This window comes from Stegodyphus dumicola, chromosome 6 (genome assembly GCF_044657685.1).
Source record: "Stegodyphus dumicola isolate Sdum_Otavi_A_Nest chromosome 6, ASM4465768v1".
Lineage (NCBI taxonomy): Eukaryota > Metazoa > Arthropoda > Arachnida > Araneae > Eresidae > Stegodyphus > Stegodyphus dumicola.
In genome coordinates, this window is record NC_140773.1 from 85,715,628 (window position 1) to 85,739,577 (window position 23,950).

At 33.5% G+C, this 23,950-nt stretch overlaps 1 protein-coding gene across 3 annotated transcripts in view; it reads right to left on the reverse strand.

Moving 5' to 3' along the window:
* LOC118198196 (uncharacterized) overlaps nt 1-23,950 on the reverse strand; it is a 156,030-nt gene that overhangs the window by 123,690 nt on the left and 8,390 nt on the right. The window lies entirely within an intron of this gene.

Consider the following 23,950-nt stretch of genomic DNA (forward strand, 5'->3'; position numbering starts at 1 on the left):
AATTCAGATCAAAAGTATTTTAAAAGTAAACTATTGTTTCAAAATATTATGCATTAAAAATGCACCATTCAAACATCAAAACACAACCATTATTTAAAAAACATCCTTTCTTTTTTACTTTTTTAGCATTTTAGTAAAGCTAGCAAATGCTATAAAATGCAGTTTCCGAAAAGAAAAAAAACATTAAAGCAAAATATATTACTTTTTTTTTTAGAAGCCTCTTTTTTTCTTTTTTTTTTTTCTCCTTATGCACTATTTGTAACATTCTTGCTTAAAAATAAAAGATTATCATTAAATCAGAAATTTACCTCATTTAAGAAAATTCTCATCACAGAAAAAGTGAAAAAGAAAAATACCATCACTTAGGTAACTTACCCCCCCCCCCAAAAAAAAAGAGACATGACCACTTCTTTGAACAGCTACAAAAAAAAAAAAAAAAAAAAAAAAATCATTAAGACTTTTTTCTCTAGGGAAGAGATTATTTAGAGACACCCTCTCCCTAGACTAGCACCCATGCCTTTGCAACATGGACATATGCCAATAACAGCAACGGAGCTGATTCCACTTAGTTTTAAATACACCCGTATGACTTATGCGGTCAAATGGAAAAATTCTACGTAAAGGCTTGAACCTGGTCTGCTTGCCAAAAACCAGTGTTCTATAAATACATTTTAACTTATTTTGCATACACTAGCGGGATACTTATATTGGAACAATCCTACGCGAGAATACCACTACATCCAACGACTTAAAATGGAAACTTCGCATTTTAAAGACGAAAAGGCAAATTACCTTTACTCAGAAGCTGACACTTACTCATAACATGACATAAGACTATTCTATGCAAAGAATATAAAATATTTGTGAACCAAAAAAAATTTTATACAATACAGCTACATTTTTGCAGGTAAAAAAAAAAAAAAAAAAAAAAAAAAAACTAACTAACTATAGTGAACTCCATCTTTATAAAAACAATTAAAATATTAGTAGCTCTTTTGATAGAAACAATTACAATATTTTAGGAAATATGCAAAATATTTCAGAAAGCTTGTGTTTGCGGGCATTCTAAAAGCTTATAAAGCAACTTTTGTAAATGGGAATTTCAATGAAACTCACTTTGCCTTTTAAAAAAGGAAAGAACAGCTATAAGAAGGTCATTGTTTTCTTTTAAATCATTTTAATAAAAATTTCATGCAATAAATGATAAAATATTTAATTCACAAGCAAAATTAAGCAGTTTTATTTTTTACATTCTTTTTGTTATTTTAAACAGATAAATACTTTCAGAAATGAAGATGCAGTTCTGTGACGCTAAGCATGGAATTTTATTACAATACTAAATAAAGTAATTATGCAATTTTTTCATACAAGACACAAAAATATTTTACTCATTGCATAAACATTAATTTTAAAGAAATTAGCCAAGAAATTGACATTCATAACACTAAGGGTGTCAAATATCATGGATATTATTTGCCAACATAACCACAGACTACCTCATGCTAATAATGTTCTTGGAGATTCTGTCTAAAAGTGGAAGTCTTTCTATCAGTTTTTTAAGTATTTTCTCGACATTTACTCATTACAGCAAAGCATATGATAGCCATCCACCTAAGGAAGAGTTATTTTCATAGAGGAACTGGCTCATTTACATTACACATAGGGATAACCAAAAAAATTCTAAATAATTTTACCAAATTAATTTTAAACACTGTCAAAAGCCTACACAGTCACTGTTTAGTAAGGAGTGGATTGTTTAAATTTTGGAAAACAAAAAAAAAAAAACCTACCTACCTAAGGGGAGGGATGCCTTTATGGAAGTTGTTTTAAGGAAACTTAGCTTGTATTCAAATTACATGTCAGAAAAACTCAAAATTCTCATGCCCGTCAATTTGCCATGATGTGAACTTGTGTCAAATTACCAGAGGTAAGCAGGCTTTCTACTTAGCAGCGGTGAACTACTTTAATAATGAAGTACCAAGAAAAATTCATTGCTTTAATGTGAATAATATGGGAATTGAGAAGATCATTTAGGAAGTAAAAAACTATTAACATTAGAATTATGGCTGTAGGTCATTTTGACCACATCCAGAAAGTTATAGATTTCAATATTTTTGTGACTTTTTTTGCTTCAGTACAAAGTCTGTAATCCGGATTCGTCGGGACTTCGGCGATTCCAGATTAGCGGTTTTTCCAGATTATAGATCATCAATTTAAATCTGGAATGATGGCATGCAGAAATTATACAATTAAAAATATGAAATCACAATTTATGAAATAAAGAACAATTATGATCTAAAGGGTATCAAAATTTACAAAAAAAAAAGCTTAATATTTATTTGTTTACTTTATTAAACATTTCTTTCAATGCAAGTTGTTTAAGATGCTTCCACAAAAAAATTTAAAAATTCCTTTTTCTTGTGTCATGTATAGTGGACTTTCTAATGCCATACTTCTTGCACAATTTTGAGACGGATAGGCCTTTATCCATATTTTGCAGCAATTCCACTTTTTGTTTAATGGACATCGAAACATGCTTTCGCTTTGTAGATCCTTTGCAGCTCTAGAATTGGAAACTCTTTTTGACATAATCGAAAGTTCAAGCTTAATTTTTATAAAATTGTTCTAACAGTCTGCAAAAAATAATAAGCCGAATCCAATTAGAAGACTAAGGAACAGCACAATCTGCAACATTAATTGAAATGCCTTAGATAATTTTAGCCTAGCTTATACTGTTCGTTATACATTAAACTCATTATGCATTTACGCATGCACATAAAGTTTGTAGCTTCGAGGTCTGGATTATAGATCATTCCGGATTATGGACGTCTGGATTACAGACTTTGTACTGTATTTCCATTTTGCTGATAGAGAAACAAGTGTATTTTTGGTAAGAAAGATTGCATATTTCACAGAAGTGAATGGGGAAGAGAGGAGGAAAGAATAAAAACACCCATTTGGATTTTTTGCGGGCCATGGATCTGTGCATTTCGCTTGTGTTAAAAAGTTTATTTTTCAGTAGACACAGATATACTTTACTTCATTTGGATAGTTTTGTTGTTCTGGCCTGTTTATCATGTCGCGTATAAAAGTTGGTAGAAAATATCTAACGAAATATTTGTGTCAACCCTTCCCATAAGCTTAAACAATCCCAAAAAATGCATGCAGAGGTAAAAAAACTTGAATATTGTAAAAAAATATGTTTGTGGAATCTGTACATGTAAAATTAAAAAATTAGTAATCTGTATGCACTGCAAAATCGAGTAATGTAAGTACTAATGTGTGTAATTTTTAATATATTTATTTCATATTAAAAATTTTTATGAGGCAATTTGTTACATAAGTTTAAAAATATCTAAAGTGACTTTTTTTTTCTCTTTTAGCTCTTTGTCATATTTTACTTTATTTACTTAATAAACACACAAAATGTATAGTCATAAGCATTAACTTTACATAATGGTAAGAAAAAGGCGCGCCTTTTCTTCTATTCAGAGCAAGCGTTCATTCTGATCGTAGTTATAGGTATACAGAAAACACCACAATGCTAGTGTCAAAACATTCTTCCTATATGATAAAGGTTTAATAGAAAATATTATTTGTCAAACTACAACAATAAGAAAGTTTGGCACTTTTTTGTTCATGTGGTGGCAGTCGCCAAATGTGGTAGCTATTTATATCATGTCATGAACATCTGAACAAATATATATGTATATAATGTTAAAGTGCACAATTCCAAATGCCAAGTGAAAACAGATCCCTGCAAAGAACTACAGTTTATTTTTTGTCATGTACACAGCAAATCTCTTTTCATTATAAATACACAGAATTGCACAAATTCAGCATCAAGCACAAGCCTTGGAACGACACACATTAAATATTATATAAAATAGTTATTCTTTTCATCAAGCTTCACATATAGCGGTTTTGAACACCAAGTTAGATTTCAAAGTAACATTTAAGTTAGGGGCTAAATGGCCCCCTCTGATTAACAGAAAAGTATTGAAATTTTAAATAAAACTTGTGCAAGATAACTCTAACTGGAAAATAAACTACGCAATATGAATACTTTAATCAAGTGGCTAGGCCATATACACTGGTATTCAAAATCAAAAGAATTTTCATATTTATTTTATTATCTCCAGAACTAATCAAGAGATCTTAATGAAATTTTGTGTTGAAATAATACAAAAAAAAAAAAAAAAAAAAAAAAAATACACAGTAATTAAGTACAAATAATGCAAAAGAAAAATATATACAACACAGTCAAAATATACATCCATAATTATACGTAAGGCTCACTGATGCAAGGTCTAGTTAGAGGTTGCAAGATTGAACAAATAAGGAAACTAATGAGAATTCACACAGCTCTCAAAACATGACTTCATACTAGAAATTGGGCAGTTTATGAATTCTTGAGGTAGATGGTTCAACTCCTGCAGCAACATTGTTAGGTTCCTATAGGGTCCTGGGAGTGAGAAGGTTAAGTTATAGTTGCCATGCCAAGAGAGTGATAGACATGTGAAATATTTAAATTTGTAAATCTGGCTGTCTTATCTATCCAGTCAATATCTTAATTTTTCAGAAAATCATCCACCCAATTAGCTCTATGTGGACAAATGCTGTCTGCCAGAATAATAAACTAAGGAGCAAATGTAAACACAAAGCCCTAAGATATCTTTCCTATGCCTCCTAGCAGTTGCAAAACCTGTATCAAAAACAAGGTCTGTGTACACATCAAAAATGAAACCTAGCCAAACAATCAAATCTCTGATGTTGTATTGGTCCCTTTCTTATTTATATGTTGGAAGACAGATAGTGGGTTCATGATTCTTTCCAGAAGTTAGGTCAAGAATCAGTGGTTAGGGTGAATGACTTATTTCCGAAAAGGATCCACTGATGAAGCTTGATCCAAAGTAACTGTTCTCTGCCCCATGCTAAATAAGTTTTCTTGTATGAAGAAGTGAGCAAGATGCAAAACAGTAGGTCTTCTTGCACACAGAATAGATCTTAAAGCCTCATATTTATTGTTTCAGGGATGCAGATGGCCCTGAATTCATTGTTATGGATGGCCACAATAATCCACACAGGACTAATTTAGTGAATGATTCTCTGGAAAGTAAATATATTAACTGGATGGACTGGCCAGCTAAATCTCTAGATTTAAATCCTACAGAACACATCTGGAATGGACTATTTCAACATGTCTGGGAAGGCAATTTCATCTCGCCCCTTCCAGAACTGAAGAGATTATTGTTATAGGACCAGAAACAAGTGTCACAGCATCTCATAAACTGCCTTATTTCCAGCAGTAAATCCTATGTTAGCCTGTTAGAAGGGATGATAACTGCTGCTGATTACGTCTGAAGCATCTCTAGTCACAATATCGTCCACCCAAGTCGACAAATTCGCCTGAATACCCCTACTGCGCAAGAAATCATGCTTTTAAACTCTCCCCAGCTGTGCATCTCATGTGCACATAGCACTTTACTCTCCTCTGGCATTGAAATTTAAATCATTAGCATATCTCTTACCAGAATACATTACTGCCGAGTTTTGTGATTATGGCTCAATTTCTTCTGGGTGCATATATACATATTTGTGATAGAGTGTATATTAAAGAAAAGTGTGGCAACCAAATGGCAGGGACAATTTTAAGTCATTATTCAGAAACACCTCTTTTTCACGGTCTTTACAGAACTTCCAGATTTGGAAACTAAACTCTTGATCACTTAGAGCAGTGATTTCAAACTAAATTCCACATGGGCCAAATGCACAATCTGAAGGAAACTCATGGGCATAATTTTTTTTAGCAAAATAACAGGGTTTTATTTAAACAAAATAATATTAACTTAATTTTAAATTTTTTTACTAAATAATGATTAAAAGATACATAAACTACAATAATAATCACACGAAAAATTTCAAAATTATACTGCCTATGAAACCATAGCCTATGAAAAATTCTTTCCAGTTTGCCAGTTATCTGACAAACACAAAGGATTCATTCATTCACCTTCTTCTGCCCATGCTTATCAAGCCAGCTATTAATTTTCAAAGGGGATAGCCTCATACAAGCAACAACTACATAATGGTATATTTTGCTTTGAATTATTAATATGTTTACTTAGGTGGGTCATCAACATCTTAGGATAGAGAAAATGCTGGAACTGGGTTTTATGTCTATGACAACTTTCACAGAAAATATTTGATCTGATCTGTCCATTTAAATACACAGTCAAACTTTTCATGTATTCTAAAAGTTATGCCTATATACAAGTAGGATAATTCTAAATCCAAACACAATCCCGATTTTTATATAACTATACAACACACCTACAATATGGTGAAGTCAGGTCAAAAATCGAGATACAATTTTGCATCCACTCTGCTGCATTACATATATACAACCTAATCTGTCTCTTTGAGACATGCAAAATACAGTTTAATTTTCAGAGCTCATAAGACAAGTACTGATCATATGTGTATTTATTAACTACAAAAAATTTGTTGTTTTTAACATTCGGTAGTTTGCTACAACTGAATGCAGGAAAATAAAAATAATTCGCAGAATATGATAGAAGGATGTTTTTAATAAAGGTACTTTCTGATTATCTACATCTCTAATGAAAAGTCATAAATTATTCGGCAATTTGTTATTTACCAAAAAATGCTTGTTAGGCTGGCTACCTTTACAATTCATAGATACTCAAATGTTTACAATTAATAATAAAAAAACAGCATTTTAAAAGAAATAAGAAATTTTGAGGGGGAAAAAAAAAACTCTATACTGCTGATATTTACAATTTTCAGCCTTTTGATACCATGACAAAATGACAAATACAAATGACATGAAATGAATGAAACATGAAATACATGAAAATGACATGAAAATGACAAATACAAAGCACATACTCAAAAACAATGAGATATGAAAAAGTGCGAGTTGGCTTTTGCTAAAAAATATGCCAAAAGCATGGCAATTCAACCAAATATTGCAGTCTTGGGGGGGGGGGTTAAGGATAATCAGAAAGTACCAAAATGAAATTAGTGTTTCCTGTACGAGTGAAAATATTTTTGTTTTGAGGTAAGAGATCGTTATTTTTTGGGGGGGGGTTAAATATAGGATAGATTATGAGTAGTTGAACACAGAGAAAAATTTCAAAGAAAGATATAATCACATCTTTCAACTAATATGTTGTATTTTATTGCATCTGCCAATCGATAAGCATTTAGAAAGTCGACTATACCTAGAAATAAGTTCAATGAATTTAATTTCGAACAATATATATTAATCTGAGCTTATTTGGATAATTAGATCATTTGTAGGAGTTAAAAGTATAGATTAGGTTATTTGAATATGATAAAACATACAAGAGGAGGGAAGCCTTCACAGAAGACTTTATTAGTGAAACAGGCTCATATTCATGTTACACGTGGAGAAAACTATGCAGCCATTCCATTCGCTGAGGATCAAACCCAAGTTGAACTCTCAGTATTCAGTTTCAGAAGGAATACTCGAAAAAATAGTTTACGTTCAATGAAATTTAAGTTCCACCAAGTTAGGTTCCATTAAAAATTGACCAAATTTTTCCCATGCCAATGAAAAAGAAATCAATTTCAGCAACCGAGAAAGGTTTATTTGAAGCTTTATGTTATCATTTCAAGTGATTACTATGCCTTTATTTTTTTATTTATTTTTTTCAATCATACATTTTACAGTGAAGGCATTCAAACAGACCTCATGATTCCAGTGTTTTGTGAAGGTCTGAAAGAATATATGATTACTGGTGATGTTCAACACCAATGTTTATGTTTTCAGCAATACTGTTTGTTCACTTTTATAGGTAACCACCAAAAAAGTTTACTATAATTTTTAGTGACATACCGGGTGGCAGGGTTGCCACTCAAATGGGAGAATGAAATTTCCTGACATTTCCAGGTTTTCCAGGTGTGTTTCAAGACAATTCCAGTCTATCCACGTAATGTACGTTGGCTGTGCTAAGAGGTAAATTAATTATGGTATTTACTTGTATTGTGTAGCAAATTCACTTAATTATTCAATAAATCCTAGAGGACATTTATTCTTAATTATTCTTGGTATACTTTGTTTGATAATTTTGCTTATTTTTCCACTTAAGAAACTTAATAAAATTTAAGATAGATACATTGGATAACAAATGTATGTTTTATTTAACTATTACTCATGATCATCACCAGTTCAAGACGAGGCTAATCCGGTCCTTATAAATCACAATGCAATGCTAAATAGTTAGGTTAGATTTTAGGTAAATTTAATTTGTGTGAGGTATGTTCTTAAAAGGCACCTTAACACTTGAAAACACAAATATAATTATAATAGTTGTTGTTTTCTCCACTGAAGATTGAGATTAGAATCTTCCCAATCTGGAATAAAATAAGGCTTTTTTAATAAATTGAGGTATTTTATATTTATTTCGCAGCATACATAAGGAAAAAATATGTGCATTAAATTTCGTGATGGTATGTCATCATACTGCTAGAATTAATTTCAGGATTATGCCAGAGAAAATTTCCTGAAATTTGGAAATATTATTTACTAATAATAAATTTAGAGGGAAGAAGCAACATTAAATTATATGAATAACATAAAAATAATTACTTAAAAATTGAATTAGAATAATCAACGATATTTTAGCGAATAATGGTTAGCCTAGATGACTGATTACTATTTTTTTACTTTACTGCAAAATGGCAAGGTATTTATTAAAAAAAAAAAAAAAGGTTTAAAAAAGGTTTTGCGGTAAAATTCTAATATACGGTAAGGCGGTTGGCACGATTTTGAAACTTGTCGCCAAGACCAAAATGACCCGTTTACTGCGCACCATCATGTCGAGAAATCCCATTGTACCATACATGGAGATTATTCTAACCAAAGAACGTCTATGTAAAGAAGAAAAGGTTCCATACAAGTAAAATGCTATTACGCCGCTAGAATGCGGAGGGAAAATTTGCCAAGGGATTTGGCGACGCAATCTGGCGGCCAGAATTTCCCTCTCCGCGATGTGTACCGAAAATTGAGAAACACGTGTTAAGAAGAAATGTTCTTTGACAAAATGAAAGCTACGAAAAATCCAAGAAGAAACGTTTTATCAAAGGACGTTTCTTCTTGGATTTTTCGCAATAATTTTAAAAACGGATTTTCGTAGTTTTATTTTTCCCTGAAAATAACTAATCCATGAATTAATTTACTTGCGCCAAAAAATATTTTCTTTTCCTTTAGTTTAACCACTTGCGCTAAGATAAACTTCACGGTTGCGGTGCCGTGCGCTACAATATAACAAGCTTTAAAGTGTCTCATTTACGCCGCTCCGCATCTGCGAGTGCAATCCAGAGCTGTAACTCGAGAAATAAACAATCTCGTTGTTGGGCGACGTGTGCACCACGTTATTTTCATTTTTGCGATAAATGCTTATCGACGTGCCTGGCACGTCTTTTTAGCGCAAGTGGTTAAAGAAATTTTAAACGATATTCATTTTATGAACTCTTGATAACGTGACCTTCGAACTTCGACACCGGTTTCGACCTTTGGCGACAGATATATCACGCATGCGCAGCTGTTTTCCTCTATGATGGAACGGAGCCACGTCTGTTGCAGAGAGGTTTTCCTTCTTTACAATACATATGCTTTGATTCTAACCTCCATGGTACCGTATACTAGGATTAAACCCATTTTGTTTTATACAAGAACAGGTACTTTCTTTAGTTCAAGCACTGCACATGCGATTCTCGAGAATACTGGAAACCAAAAGTTATGAGAAACTTGCTTTGCCTTTCTAAAAGACAATTAAATTGGAGCTGCGAAAGTTGGCTCTATGCCAGCTGCCCGAATGACACGTGATACACAATTCGCCAAAAAAGTTCTCTTCCGACGCCGGCGCAAAAATCGCTTTTTTTGGCGGGATCGTTGTATGAACTTCCCTGACTTTTCCAGATTTCGACAAAAATACTTAAATTCCCTGACTTTTCCCTGAATTGTTTGGTCAATTTTCGAATTCCCTGACATTTCCGGTTCTTCCGGTTTTCCAGGTAACGTGGCAACCCTGGGGTGGCCATAATTAAACTGACAGTGCTCACAGTGTTCTGTAGCGCGATCTATTTGCGAGAATGACGCCACATTTTGCAGGAAGATTAAACAAGACGGGGGACGAAGGATTCCGCGAAAAAACAAATTAGTTCCAAAAGTCACCGCTAGGGGAATATTTGGCACTGTGTAATAGACAATAGAGTGTTAACAAATGCAAATTAATACGGAACAAAATTACCTTCTATTATGCACATTTTCTGATTTAGTTCAAGTGCAATATGGCAACACTTTTAAAAATGTGTAAAATCTACATAAACACCGATAAAGTCTCGTGATCTGCAATATCACGTACACTGAGCAGAAGAAGTTCTTTATTCAAATTTCACGTTACATCCATTGGGTTTTAAAAGGCAATGTGTTACGTTTCGAATCAATCGGATTGAAAGTTTATGTGCAATGTCTCCTTCTATAGTCGAGCATGCGTTATTGGTCAAATTCTTTTACCTCAACCAGTGCAACGCGTCAGCCGCTCTTCATGCTTTTAGAACGCACAAAAAAATGCGTAAAGGTAACAGTCCTGTGTCAGTTAATAAGCTAAAAGCAATGGTTGTGAAAACCTGAACCACAGGATACAATCGAAGCAGTTGCCACGGCGATTGTCAACAGAGGACCAGACAATATTGCTGCCACCTCTAGTGCTCGTGGAGTAGCTCAGAATATGGATATGCCTTACAGTATGGTATAGAAAATCTTACGAAAGATTATCAACTTCTATCCATACAAGATCAGCCGTGTACAGGAGTACCCCGACCATGATAAGCAATTGACTTTTGCTCTCACCTTTCTTGCCAGAATTGAGATGAATGATGCTTGGCCGTGGAAAATCGTATGGGGAGATGGGGCCCACTTTTACCTGAATGGAACTGTGAATACCCAGAACTGCCGAATTTGGGATGACAAATCACCACATGCAGTCACAGCAATTCCCTTACATTCACCAAAAATAACTGTTTGATGTGGTTTAATATCGTAGGTCGATTCTTCTATGAGAACATTACCCCGACAGGACCAGAAACCTGCTCTGTTACCTGAGAGAAATATCGCCACATGTTGAACAGCTTTGTCATTCCGGCACTTCAGCAAAAACAATGCCTGGGGGAAATCATTTTCATGCAAGATGGAGCCCCTCCACACGTTGCTGTATGGGTGCAACAGATGCTACAACAGAAAGAGTCATTAGCCGCTACTTTCCAACTGCATGGCCACCTCGGTCGCCTGATCTTACTTATTGATCCAAGGGCAATTCTTTCTCGCAATTTTGTTTTTAAATTATTGATTTCATTTGATACTTCCGTAATTGAAATTTTGTCCTCTTCAATAATTTTCACAGCATTGTGAAATAATGTAGCTTGGTTGTGGAAGAACTGATGCCAAATTTGTGATGCGTCATTTTCAAGAAAGAGCTGCAATATTCTTGGACATTTATCCTGTGATAAAAAGTACGATTTTAATGGTTCATATATTTTAAAAATATTTTTTACAGCTGGTAAAAGCCATCGTGTTTTGCTGTAACCAATAATTCTTTCATATTCGATTTCTGCACTTTCACAAAAATCCTTCAAACTTTCAATATGCACAGTGTATATATATAAAAATACTAATAAATTTTTGCATTAATATTTCAAGATCCATGGAAGTAAGTCAGATGCTGTTTGAATAGTACTGTATAGAATAGTAATGTATAGAGCTGCACAACCTACCCCAATAATTTATTGGTTCAAATGTTCGTTAAGTTTTGTAAAAACATTATTAATGCCTCTTCTAGCTTTTCTACCAAAATTTACGTTATCCTCACAATAGGCAATAATTTTATTATTAAAATTATTTTTTAAAACAGTACTTATTGAATCAAAAATTATTTGTGAAGTTTCATCCGGCAATGAAACAAAATCTAACATTCTAATTTTAATTCCCGTTTCTGGATCAAAAAGTCTAACAATTGTGGGAAATAATATTAAATCTTTGTGGTTGGAAGCATCATTACAAATAATTGCTTCGGTTTTTGTCCTTGCACATGCAAATTTTTTGTCGTACAATATTTTGATCATTTGCAACATACAATCAATTGATCTGAAACTTCTGACTGTGGTTTATGGTGTGGAAAGAAAATAGCCCTTCAACTAATGCTAGCTGTTCCTCCATTAACAATGCATATTCCTTGACGAGGCATAACATTAATGATCGAACACCACCGAGTAAATCTAACTCATTACATCGCCTAATTTAGTTTACTCTGCATGCATTTTATGTGTTTTTTATTTATGTATTTTTTATTTCTTTATATTTACTATAATAATTAATGAATAATAGGTTTTATATTATTACATTATTCTTTTCTGACACCAGTTGTTACGTTATTTTCTTCCTTCATGCTCGTACCGGGTTCGTAGATTTGGAGTGAATAACAACGACACTTGATGAAGTATCGAAACACACTTTATTTAGCAGATACTGATCAGGACAGCTTCAAAGTCCCGTTTTACAGTCGTCGAAGATCTACTATAAACACGCTGACACGATCAGCGACACAGCCTTCAGATTATCAGGCTATCACGGTTGAGACAGCTTCACTGGAAAGCACCAGAGTACAGCTCCTGACTCTGCTTGGTCGTTCTCGGAATTCCACGTACTCTCTAGACTCTCCACACTACAACTCACAATGCACTCGACAACACACAGAGCACGGCTCCCAACTCTTCTGTTCAGTCGTTCCCGGAGCTCAACACGCTCTCTAGACGATGCACTAACCGCGATACACTAAGAGACTCCTTCTGTGAATTCAACGATCCACTCGGCACTCGCTGCCCGGCTGTAAACTCGATTGACTCGCTAGACGAGACACCAACTCGATACTGACTATCTCGCACTCGACGAGGCACTCTAACTCGTTCTTTCAACGAGGCACTTACTCTCGATACTACTGACTGCGGACCAGCAGGGTTTATATAGCTTTTGGCTTCTGTTTGAGAACATTCTAGGCTAAACCGGTAAGAATTCGTTCCAGAAAGTTCTCCATCAGTCCATTGCATATCGCCAATTTTGTCACCAAATGGGCGATTTCTCGCCAAATATGGCAACCTAAAACTGCTTTGCGGGGAAGCCATCTCATGGCGTCTTGACATTTCGTAACAATATTTTTACAGTACATTTAAAATAAGAAATGCAGATGTTTTCTAAAAAGCGGGACATTTTAAAAAATCGGCAGAATGCAGGGCAGTCCTCCAAAAAGCGGGACTGTTCAGCCAAAATTGGGACATGTGGTCACTTTACACATGCACCACTTTCACCACTGGTATCATTCCCCCTATTCCTTTCTAAAACTTGAAAAAAAAAATATATATATTATTTAAATTTTTTAAATATGTTTTATAAATTAAACACAAAATTTATAGAAAATATTGATAACTACCAAAACCTGCACAAGAGTAGTTTTTTTATATTCATAACTAAATACTTAACAGGTAAATAAAAGACTGACCTCATCCCCCTGAAACTATGAAATTTCCACTGATTGATAATCTCTATTCTATAGTTTTCATTAAAGAACAGTTAATTCATAGAAAAATTTGATAAAGACAAATAAAACTTTTGTTTTTAAAAGACGTTCATAATTTGTATTCACAAATGTAAAAATATGGCAGAAATACACACAAAGTTAAAAAGGAAAGAGAGCTAAGAATTTGTCATTTTTGAATTCCGCTATTATAGATCATTTCTATCAAATTATTATCAACTATATACAGTAAAATGCCCAAAATCCAAAATTGCTCAGACTTTGGCAGTTCCGGTTTTAAGGTTGAGACTTTAAATCTAGTAAGATAATACACAGAAATTATAACATTAAAAATATCAAATAAGGAAGCATTTACAGTCTTAAGGGAATTAAAATTCACAAAAGAAAATAAAAAGCTCAATATTTCTTCGTTTCATTAACACATTCGCTGCCACCAAAATTTATATATCCATCCTCAGAAGCCGAATTTAAAATGTTTAATGATTAGTAATGAAAATGTTTAATAAGTGTTTTAATGATTAAAAATGTTCCTAATATTTTAATAGTAAAGCCAGAAAAAAAGAAAAACCTTTTATTTTCGTGTTTAGTGTAAAAAAATTTCGGACGCTCTAGAGCGTCAGTGGCACCTCACGTTCAACTTATTATCTGTATGCCACTGACGCTCTGGCGCGTCTCATCATTTTTCTGCGAAATTATTGACACATTATATAAAGTCACAGTTTAAAAGAAATAAAACGTTTAATTGGATAAAGAGGAAGTTATCCACAGTGACATCACTATCTCCTTCCGATTCGCACGTAGAATCCCAACCGTAATCTTCATCGTCTACGCTGTCATAATCAGAAAGATCACTCTTTTCTAGTAATTCTAATATTTCGGCATCAGTCAGTTTTTTACTTACTTTCCTTTTCTTAGGCTGTGAAGGTCCTGCAATACTTGTACTGTCCGCCATTTTTAAAAATGCACAAAAAAAAAAAAAAAAAAAAAAAAAAATTAAACACAAAATTTAAAAACCACGCACTGAAAATATAAAAATAATGCTTCACTAACGTGCCACAAAAACCTCATCGTTCAACCTCCAAATCCGAACTAAAACTAAAGCAGTTTACTTATCATACTCGATTGTCGCCCCAGAGCGTCACCGGCATGGGAGGTAGCGCCATGCTGACGCGCCAGCGCGTCAGTGGCAGCGAATGTGTTAAAAAGTTATTTTAATGTTAAGTTGTTTAAGCTCTTTCATTTTTGTTAATACTTTCCTATAATTTTATAGATAGGCATAACTTCAAGCTCAGCGAACTACCAATCGAAATCTTTTAAAATTCTCAACTACTTCTTTATCACTTTCTTCACTATCAGAAACATATTTTCTGAACTTAAAACCACACTATACATTTCAGCAATCAAAAGCTTCTGTTATATCACTTCCATTTATCATCACTTCTCCATATTTTGTCACAAATTCCATTAAATGGAAAATTTTGAATTTTGCTTCCGATATCTGAAAGCCTTCAAATTCATGGTTATCATCATCATGATCATGAAATATGGTAGGTGGTCATAAATTACAGCAAGCACTTTTTTCCAAATATCTGCAGACACATTCTTCTATACACCTGCAATACCCCACAGAGCAGATTTTATGTTATAATGCTTAAAAAATTCTTGAATGGTCTTGTCACTCTTGTCACAGAAAATTTAGCACAGATTTTAAAAACGCTACTTTATGTCTGTATTTCAGCATGTGCAGCACTCCAATATGTATTACTGAATTACAGATATACAAGTTACAGGAAAGAATAAGAGGAAAATGTTATCTTTTACTACACCTCTAAATGAATTTTGATACAAACAGTTGTATACAGTCAAAAGTCATTATAAATATAAAAATAATGCTTCACTAACGTGCCACAAAAACCTCATCGTTCAACCTCCAAATCCGAACTAAAGCAGTTTACTTATCATACTCGATTGTCGCCCCAGAGCGTCACCGGCATGGGAGGTAGCGCCATGCTGACGCGCCAGCGCGTCAGTGGCAGCGAATGTGTTAAAAAGTTATTTTAATGTTAAGTTGTTTAAGCTCTTTCATTTTTGTTAATACTTTCCTATAATTTTATAGTAATAATACTAGTATATAATAATACTTCCTATATCCGCACTCGTCGGGACTTCGGCGATTCCAGATTATCGATTTTTCCGGATTATAGATTATCAGTTTAAATCTGGTAAGATGGCATACAGAAATTATAAAATTAAAAATATGAAACCGTAATTTATAAAATAAAGAACAATTATGATCTAAAGGGTATCAAAATTTACAAAAAAAAAAGCTTAATATTTATTTGTTTACTTTATTAAACATTTCTTTCAATTTTAGTTGTTTAAGTTGCTTCGTTTTTTATGTGATAATACATTCTCTTTAATTCTATAAAGACATAATTTTTTGTTCAGTTACAAAGTTCCGCTGTTCAAGTCCTTTAATTGCTGTGTCAAAAATACTGACTAATTTGTCAATCGAAATTTTTTCGTTTTCAATAACCTCTGTCACTTTCTTCGCTATCGAAAGCGAATTATAATGACAAGAAATTTGATTTAAATCATATCAAAGACGGAGTACATCGAGATGAAATACTACATTTAGTAAGGAATTATAAGCCAAATAAAATAAAAACATCTGCCCTGAAGATAAGGATAGTGCTGACAGATCAACTTCCAATTCATTATGCGCTCGCCGCGGCGTTCCCCCCGCCGAGCAGCGTGAAATTGATAAACAGATTTCGGATTTCAAAACATACTTTTGCTTTAGATCCTTTACATATTAACAAATATATATCGGAAATTCTATTTGATATAATCGAAAGTTTAAGCTTACTTTTATAAAATTGCTCTTACAGTCTGCAAAAAATAATAAGCCGGATCCAATTCGAAAATTAAGGAACATCGCAATCATTAACATTAACTGAAATAGATAATTAGATAATTTTAGCTTATACGTCCATTATACATAAAACGCGCACGCGAAAACGTATTCTGCACTTGCGCACACTCATATGCGCAGTCGTAAAAGGTCTTACGCGCTCAACGCCTATGCGCATGTGTCATACTTCCAATGCCACACTCCTTGCATAATTTTGAGACAAATATGCTTACATCATCTTTTGTAGCAATAGCATTTTTGTACTCGGCTCACATCAAAGCATGTTTTTGTTTTGAAGATCCTACTGTAGCTCTAGAATCCGAAACTTTTTTTGACATAATAAAAAATTCAAACATTAATTCTGATAAGACAACTGAAATAGTAATACATTCAAAAGTCTTTAATCCGGACTCGTCGGGACTTCGGCGATTCCGGATTATCGATTTTTCCGGATTATAGATCATCAGTTTAAATCTGGTAAGATTGCATCCAGAAATTAAAAAATTAAAAATATGAAACCATAATTTATAAAATAATGAGCAATTATGATCTAAAGGGTATCAAAATTTACAAAAAAAAAGAAGCTTAATATTTATTTGTTTACTTTATTAAACATATCTTTCAACGTGCGCATGCGTACCTTACGCATAGCCGAAATTAGAAAATTGCAACCAGAAAACTATTTGATTTGTATTTTCGTGATATTTATAATGATGAGGAATTTGATTTAAATCACATCAAAGACGGAGTACATCTAGATTAAATACTACATTTAGTAAGGAATTATAAGCCGAATAAAATAAAAACATCTGCCCTGAAGATAACGATAGTGGTGACAGATCAACTTCCAGTTCATTGCGCGCCACGCCCCCCCCCCCCCGAGCAGAGCAGCGTGAAATTGATAAACAGATTTCGGAACGGTTAGATAAACAAAGGATATACCTTTATCCATTTTTTTGTAGCAATTCGTTTTTTGTTTGATGGACATCGAATCATACTTTCGTTTTCTAGATCCTTTGGGAGCTACAGCATCGGAAATTCTATTTGACATAATCGAAAGTTCAAGCTTACTTTTATAAAATTGTTCTTACAGTCTGCAAAAAATAATAAGACGGATCCAATTTGAACATTAAGGAACAACGCAATCATCAACTGAAATAGATAATTAGATCATTTTAGCCTATACCGTTGGTTATACATTAAACGCGCACGCGAAAACGTATTCTGCGCTTGCGCAGACGCATATGCACAGTCGTAAATGTTTTACGCACACGCGTAAAACGCCTATCAGCATGCGTCAACGCGGCGCATGCACAGAAAGATTTTAGCTTTGAGGTCCGGATTATGGGTGTCCGAATTAACGACTTTTGACTGTACAGTACAAAGTCCAAAATCCGGACTCGTGGGACTTCTGGATTTTTGATTTTTCCAGATATTAGATCATCAGTTTAAATCTAGTAAGATGGCATGTAGAAATAATAAATTTTAAAATATGAAATCATGATGTATGAAACAATGAAGCAGTTATGATCTAAAGGATATCAAAATTTACCAAAAAAGCTTAATCTTTATTTTTTAACTTTATTAAAGATTTCTTTCAAGTTATTTAAGTTGCTTCGCTTTTTTTTTTTTTTGGTATTAACACTTTCTCTTTATTTCTATAGACCAACGGTTCTCAACTTTTTGACTAATGCATACCATCTAAACGAAAATTGAAAACTTTCAGTACCACCACCGCTCTTGAACAAAGCTCAGATCGCGTAAATTTACGAGTGTTAGAGAAAAAACTCAGTCAAGATGCTGGGGTTTTAATTTTTGAATTTAATAGTTAAAAGTACTTTGCTTCTTTGCATATCACCAGTTGAAAACCCCTGCCAGAGACAGGCAAAATTTCTTATTCAGTTACAAAGTTCCATTGTTGAAGTCCCATAACTGTTGTGTCTAGAATGTCGACTGCCTTGTCAATCGAAATTTTTTCGTCTCTGTATCTGTAATGGTATTTTTCTGGATCTAGAATCATACCACAGATTTCGCCATTCGATAATTGATTGATGATTGAGGAGCATTGTCATCACAGTGAAAACTTCTTTTATATCCTCTTCATTTATTACCGCTTCTCCACGTTTCTTTACAAAATCCGCTACAGTCAAAAGTCGTTAATCCGGACTCGTCGGGACTTTGGCGATTCCGGATTATCGATTTTTCCGGATTATAGATCATCAGTTTAAATCTCGTAAGATGGCATGCAGAAATTCTAAAATTAAAAATATGAAATAAAGAACAATTATGATCTAAAGGGTATCAAAATTTGCAAAAAGAAAAAGCTTAATATTTATTTGTTTACTTTATTAAAACATTTCTTTCAATGTAAGTTGTTTAAGTTTTGCTTCGTTTCATGTGATAATACTTTCTCTTTAATTCTATTAAACAGACATAATTTCTTGTTTTTTGTTTTAATAACCTCTGTCACTTTTCTTCCCTATCGGAAGCTACGAGGAACTTGTTTTAAATCATATCAAAGACGGAGCATATCGAGATGAAATACTACATTTGGTTAGGAATTATAAGCCAAATAAAATAAAAACATCTGCGCTGAAGATAGTGCTGACAAATCAACTTCCAATTCATTAGGCGCCCGCCACCGAGCAGCGTGAAATTGATAAACAGATTTCGGATTTCAAAACATACTTTCACTTTAGATCCTTTACATATTAACAAATATATATCGGAAATTCTATTTGATATAATCGAAAGTTTAAGCTTACTTTTATAAAATTGCTCTTACAGTCTGCAAAAAATAATAAGCCGGATGCAATTTGAAAATTAAGGAACAACGCAATTATCAACATTAACTGAAATAGATAATTAGATAATTTTAGCTTATACGTCCATTATACATAAAACGCGCACGCGAAAACGTATTCTGCACTTGCGCACACTCATATGCGCAGTTGTAAAAGGTCTTACGCGCACACGTGAACGCCTCTGCGCATGTGTCAACGTGGCGCATGCGCAGAAAGTTTTTAGTTTTGATGTCCGGATTATAGATCATTCCGAATTATGGGTGTCCGAATTAACGACTTTTGACTGTAATTGGAAAATTTCACCTTTGGTTTGCGATATTCGAAAACCTTCAGATCATCATAAAAATTAGCTATCGTTCACTATACATATTTGGCTACGTATTATGAGATTGATGACTAAAGAGAAGTTGTTCCGCTAAATTCCTCTTGCTTCTATCGTGCACAGAGACAGTTAAGCCTGAATTGTATTAGTTTAGTTATTTATTATACTTATGCCTATTTCTTGTACATGCATAACGCTTATATTAGTCGTGAATAAATAAAGTCCTACATATACTTAAGGCTTATTGAGGGCCAGTGCCTGATGCAGTCTCTGTAGTTCCTAAATTCCCAATGCTACAAAGCACGTCCCTTTGTCTTCATTAAATTCTGCTGCCCGGTGCTGGCATATGAACTCTGGCGCTGGTTCTTTGTTTATGTGAATAACAAATCAGTTATTCTTAATTCAAATAGCACTAAATGTAATCTTTTGGCCTATGAGCATCATTAACTAAATCTACTTTTAGCACATGGAAAGAAATTTTTGTTAAATTTTTCCCGTCAACATTTCTTAGTGCATTTAACTTAAATCTGTAATCATCGCCAAGCGACATAAAAGGTCAACATAAAAGGTTTCTATGCTGTTTCTCAATTACTAGTATAAAAAAAAATTTTGTTTAGGTATCACTCCATGAGTCATTACTCAAGTTGTCACATGTTGATAAACATGTGGTGACGAAAGCAAAATATAATAAATAATGATTCAACAGGTTGGCATCAGGGGTATAAAATATTAGTAGGGGGTGTGAAATCAACGATGTATCCGTATAATGTTTCGATGTATGACCGGCAACTACAAAGCCAGATTATTGATCATACAAATTTTTGCTAAAATTATTGTTTCTTCAATAAAGAGGTATTTAATTTAGCGCTGAAGTGAAGTTAAGAATTAGGACTCTCCACATGTTTTATTATGCGTGGGGGGAAATCAAATGCGCATGCGTACAGAACACTTAAAGAAATATAATAAAATAATAAAAAAGTTGGTAGTGGCCTTTGAGGTCCAGATTTTGGATCATTCCAGATATTGCATGTCCGGATCTCAGAGTTTGCAAAAAATAATATGCTGGATCAAATTAGAAAAATAAGGAAGAGTGCAATTTCTCAAGTAAACTAAACTTAAGTTCCTCGGAATCTTATTCTTTCTTCTTTTCCATAGTTATTATTTCAACAAAAAAGAACTAGTATCAATAACACCCCATTCCAAAAAAAATGTTCTTTAGGATTTTAACTCTTTAGAACAGATGGAAAAATGCTAGCCACCCTACAATCATTCAAGAGTCGAAGGTGTGATTGTGGTCAATATCAAATACTGGTCATGGTGCAACTGTCTAACCTGCAGGTATTTGAAATTACAAGAGGAATCTCAGTTAGGTGAATAACTCCAACTGCAACATATCTGCTCTTTGTTCAGCATTATATTTTCCATTCCTAAACTTGATACGCAGAGGCAGACGATCTGCTCCAGAACTGATTCGAAGAATTGGTTCACTTTAGAGAGAGAATTTACTCAGACCTGCTATTCATTCATGAAGTGAGACAGCAAATTCATGAACACAGCAAATGCCTGATTTGTTAAAAAAAAGAGGGAGGAAGTGAATGTGCTAGGAAAGTTCAATACCCATTTTATGGAAGAAAAGAATGTTTAGAAGAAATGAAGTTTAATTTTTATCATTTTCCAACATTTTGAACACATTTTATTCTAGAATTTAATTGTGTGTAGAAAGGAGGTTTTAGGGAATCTCAAAACTGCAGCTGAAAGAAATCAGTTCAGGGAGTTGGTGCTTGATTGAGTTTACACTTCAAATGTCATGGTTTGCTTGCTTTTTGGCTACAACTCTACTAGCCAGTGCCAATCCCATGGCTCATTCTATTCTTTCTACTCTTCACCCTAGTAACCACTTTTGATTCAATCCTTGTTCCAGCATTTTTTGGATCAAGATTACTGTTAGTGAGTGGTAAGAAGAACTGATTCATTTCAGCATGAACAGCTCTGATCAGTTTTTCTTATCTCTATTTGTAAGGGGAGGAAATGACTTTTGAGGTATTAGATCATTGCCAATAATGGACATCGGATTTTGTATTGAGATATAAAAATATGAAAAATATGTACTTATTCATTAGCGCAACTACTTAGGTGGAGTTTGGCGATACAGTGGATATGGTTACCTAAAGAACTGTGATGCATATGGCTGCCAGAGTTTGGCAACTTCTACTAAGGTGGTTGTGATAATAGGTAAATAGTGAAAAATTTATTACCAAATTAAACTTATTTGGAACAACCCTTTAAATTCTTAAATTTAATCACATGCATCCCCTCTTCAAAGTTCAATACCACACCATGTCACATCACACTTTCCCTGCAGTAACTGCAATGCAAAATCTTTTGCCCAGTCACTGCTCAGGATTAAAACAAAGACTTTCTGAGCTTATAAATACTATTCAAAATAACTATACATGCTCTTTCAGCTCTTTGCCTTTCTGCTAGCAATGTGTCGCTTAACCTCTGCTAGCTATTCTTCTTTATGCAAAATGTAAATTGTAGAATATGTTTAGCACCTTTCATGTTCTACCAATTAGGAAGACATGCACTAAGAAATTCATCAGACAAAATAAATGAGGTTTAACTATCAAGTTGGTTGTGCTTCTTCCAAAATTCAATCCCGTCATCCCCTACACGAAAATATCCAGTAATCTAGGCAGCAGTTTTCTTGCCCATGATTAAAAAGTGAATTAGTGCATTCCTTAATCAAGTTGTCATCTACAACAAATTAAATCATGACATATATTACATATATATTAAAAAAATATCTGTATGTGTAAGTGTGTGTGTATATACACACATATACCTATCAGCCAAAACATTATGATCACCCTCTTAATAATTTTCCATCTTTGGCACACATAACAATTATAATCCACTGTAGCATAGACTCTAAGTCTTTGTTAAATGTCCAAAGAAAGACTACCAGATCTGGTAGCACATGTCACACAATTCCTGTAGATTATGAGCAGATAGTTGGTGAGCTCTGAGCTGGTGCTTCCATGACATTCCAGATAAGCTCAATGAAATTAATATCCTACATGTTAAGTGACAAGAATATCAAATGGAATTTATCAGCATGTCCTCAGACTACTGTAACACAATTCTAGCCCTGTGACACTGTGACAAGCAGCACTGTCCTGCTGGAAGAGTCTATACCCAGTCGAGAAGACAAAAATCTTAGGTATAAATGGTCAGCAATAATGTTCACTGAATGCACAGCTGTCATGGTGTATTCTTAAAAAAAATCACTTCCAGAGCTTATGAAAACATCCCCCAAAACATAATATCTTAACCACTAACCAGTTTAAGCCCCAAGATGCATGCTTCAATCAACCTTTTGCTTATGCTTAGAGGAATACACTGACAAAGTCATCGATAATATATAAAAGAAATTATGATTCTTCCAGCCAGGCAACTCTTTTCCAATCCCGCACGGTTTAATTATCACAGTCACAAGCTCACCGTAGTCATAATCATCAATAATACTGAATTTTTTCAGAGAGGTGCATGATGGCATCCCAAATGGCAGATTTTCCAAATATGTATTTTTAGCCCAAAGGAGCAATTTGCCCAGAAAGGCTACTAATTTCGTTTCGGCATTTTGTGTTGGTTTACTATAAACGGTACTTCACTTCTAAAATTGTTGCCACCAAATGTTAGATCCCTGCATTATATTTAAAGATATTTAATAATTAAGAATCTGCATGTATGTATGCATGTTTCTCGCATCATGAAAGAACAACGGTACCTAGAGAGATCAAATTTTGAATAATGTAATCCTCTATTCGAATATGGTCATCTGGAAGCCCGAATTTGTTTTATTATCTATTTCATGTTTTGTAAAACTTAAACAAATTTTTTATTAACAAACTCAACGAATGATTTCAAAGTGAGCTATTCATGAAAAAAAAAAGAAAGAAACATTTTTCTCTCTACTGACTGAGTATAAAAAATTTTAAAGATATGCTCTTTTTAATTTATTTTGTGATTCTGCTGTTGAATTAATTTTATAGTTTAAGTGCAAAGACAGTGATATTTAATAAATAAAGGTAACACAAAATGTTAAAAAATATTCCCTTTGGGTGTAATATAAAATCTGAACTTTCAGATTTTATATTACACACAAAGGTATGAGATATAAATTGCAATAATTTAAATGAAACCTTACAATTATTAAAAAAACCTTTTCCACTAAAAATTATTAATTTTTTATACATACACCATTTACTGA